Source organism: Miscanthus floridulus, chromosome 3, assembly GCF_019320115.1.
Source record: "Miscanthus floridulus cultivar M001 chromosome 3, ASM1932011v1, whole genome shotgun sequence".
NCBI classification, from domain to species: Eukaryota; Viridiplantae; Streptophyta; class Magnoliopsida; order Poales; family Poaceae; genus Miscanthus; species Miscanthus floridulus.
Window position 1 is genome coordinate 13,518,256 of NC_089582.1, and position 3,329 is coordinate 13,521,584.

At 40.5% G+C, this 3,329-nt stretch overlaps 1 pseudogene; it reads right to left on the minus strand.

Annotated features, from left to right (window-relative positions):
- Window positions 1–233: 233 nt before the first annotated feature.
- Window positions 234–2,703, minus strand: LOC136543185 (cleavage stimulation factor subunit 50-like; annotated as a pseudogene).
- Window positions 2,704–3,329: the final 626 nt, after the last annotated feature.

A 3,329-nucleotide genomic window follows, 5' to 3' on the forward strand; every position in this document is an offset into this window, starting at 1 on the left:
CTGTTAGATGCTATTCATGTGATAAAGTTAAGACCTGTCTGAAACACAGGAAATTCACCAGGACATGCTACAAATCATTCAGAATTACTACAAGATTCTCACATTCCAAACAGGGTTTGAGATAGTTACTGTTTTGAATCAAACATACAGCATATGCCTGCCTCTCTGTTCTTCAAACCAAACAATAACTGGATCTTATCTTGAGGGAAGAGCACCTTAGACAGATTGGTAGCTCGCTTACCTCTCATCTTTGGTGAAAATTGTGCTAGTAGCTTCTGCGGATCCATGTGCTCCAGTAATAGGTCGAACACATTCAGCAGATACTCCATCCCAAATGTGCAAAGAACCATCTTTAGAAGCAGTAACATACAAGCTCCCAGTACAAGAGTAGCGTACCTGGCAGCGACATCAGTAAGCACGGCTAGCGGAGTAAAATTAACCTTTGATGAGAATATAACCAATGCAATATACTGCTTGTGAATCAGAAGGAAAGAGAAAAGCTACCTGGTTAATGGGAGAACTAGAATCCTGTGCATTTGCTGATAAGTAGCATGTAAAAGTATTTATATCATATAAATGAGCAACCGGGTGATCAGTCCCTGCAAATAACTTTATCAGTGTCACTTGCTTCCACGATATTCATCAATATATGAAAAATGAGTTATTTTTTTTAAAATACGTATGTGGATGAAAATATTTGACTATAAGAAAGAAGAAAATTCCATAAGATATGCTTGCAGTATTTTTCAAATGCCCAAGAGATAGGAACTGTTGATCCAGGAACGAAATCCAAATTCATGGGCCTGGATATCAAATTGTTTTGGTGAAATAATTAAATTACTTTACAGATAACAACTGAAAGCATGTTAAAAACTTATAATGCATAAAAATCAGAGCAAAACAAAATGATGTCAGAAATCACGAATCAGTTAATAACAACAGAAGTAGAAATTAAATTTAAATTAAGTGAAAAGATCATAGTACCTGCTAAAAGGTAATCCCCACAAGGATGAAAACATACAGATCTAACATTATGAGTATCCTGCCAAGCATTAACAATTGAGCCTGGTTAAATGCAATGAACACACCATTTTACATGATATATAGATAGATTAGGTTGCTAGAATTTACAACCTGAATAACTCTGAACGCTTTCCTCGCATTGGTTTTTGAGAAATCAAAGAATCTGTTGAGCAATTTTTTTCATGTACAAAACAATAACACAGATAGCAATTAATACCACAAAAAAATCCTAAAAAATAAGAATCATGCTTAATCCCAGTATGAGCATTTCAAATAGACAATTTAACAGAAAGGAGTGTAGACATTAAGGATAAGCATACTTTATTGTATTGTCTTTTGCAGCTGATATCAATATTGGACTCTCAGGATGAAAATCCAGACCATTGATGGCCTGCAAGAAATCAATCATATTTATGAGCACAGTGGAAATTTGAGCGATGGAAAATAAAATAAGCAACTAGTGAAAAATGGAGTTGTTTACTAAAAAATTGAATACCATGTCAATGCTCCAAACAGCTCAGTAAGCAAATATCTAACTATAAACTGCATGTGCTAGGTGTGCATCCAGTGTGCTAAATGTGAGTTGAGCATGTGTATATAAGTGTGGTGGCAGGTGGATTTGATCTACCCATGCATTTCAGTCTTTAGATAATGCAATGATATGCAGCTCTCCGCATATTCAAGGAAAAAAATACTGCAGGAGACCTAACTCAGGAGCAATCTTGTGGAAGTGTTGAAAAGAGTCTCATGACCTTAAACAGTAAATAAACTGGCATATATGAACAATACATGCCCACCTGTGTGTGATCATAAAATGTGCGAATCACAGGCCTGGCAGGACCATCTTTGGAGTCCCCTACCATAGTCTGCTTAATTTTAGCAACCTGAGAGAGAGCAATAGTGAGTTGCAAGTTGCAACTAAGTACAAAACAGCACAAGCCCACTTAGCACTCGACAAAAAGTACAATGGTAACTTGATAATAAGCCAATGAACATCAGTAAAATATATGGATGGGTCAATCTCAAGTTATATACATAATCATGGTACTGTGACAAGTGCAAAATGTGCAAGAATAGTAGTAAATATCCAGATAAGCAGGAGACTGACACAAAAGTTGTTTTAAGTAGTAAATTAGCAAGGGAAAATTGGAACCATACGAACCTTATGGTCGGAGACATGCTTTCACCTCGTGCTTGGGGAAGCTCTTGGATGAGCCCTTGACATCCTGCATACTGCACAGCACAGCACCGGCGTCAACACTCCTCACCAATCACGGTTCAGCACCAGAATAAAACATTGCCACTAGGCAACGCCACGGGCGCGCAAGGTTGGGGTTTACCTGAAATCCACGGCACTGGAGCCGAGCGGCTGCACCAACCCACCGAACCCGGCGGAGTCGAATGCGGAAGCGGCGGCTCCTCCTCCGTGAGGCCCTGCGAACCAACAGTGAGGGTTTAGGCCCGTGCAGAACAAATCCTAGGCAGGAGGAAGGGGAGAGTGGGGGAACCTTGGCCACGAGACGTAGGAGTTGATTGGCGGGGACGGATTCCGCGGCGGAGATGGGGGTCATGGTGGCTGCTGCGCCCCACCCGCCGCCGCCCGCGCTGTCGCCGCGCTAGGGTTCGCCCTTCGCCGATTCAGGGGAAAATATGCATCCGAGAGTGCTGCACGACCCGCATGGAGGGCGCCTCCGCAAGTCCAGGCAGCCGGGGGGCGCAAGGCCGGGCGGCGTGAGACCGGGCAGTCGGGCGGCGCGAGGGAATCGGCTCGACGGAGGACGAGCAGCGCGGGGAAGGTACGTCCGTGCGGATAAGATGCGTGTGTTCGTGCCTAGAAGGTGCGGGTTGGCTGAAAGGTGTATGCGTGGGCTGTAGGAAGAGATAAAAATATTTGTACCATGGAGAGGGCGAACCAAAATTTTAAAATATTTGAAATTTTAAAAAATAATAAGTTCGAACAAAAATTTGAAACCCTAAATGATTTTAGATGTAAAAGTGATGAATACGAAAGTTGTTCAAATCATAAAGATCTACAACTTTTATTTTGGTCATCTTATCATTTGACAAAATTTGAACCTTTCAAATTTGAAATTTTAAAAAATGACAAGTTCGAACCAAGATTTGAGACCCAAAATAATTTCAACATAAAAAGTGATGAATATCAAAGTTGTTCAAATCATTAATATCTACAACTTTTATTTTAGTCATCTTGTTATTTGACAAAATTTGAACCTTTCAAATTTGAAATTTTAAAAAACGACAAGTTCGAACCAAAATTTGAGACCCAAATTGATTTCAACATAAAA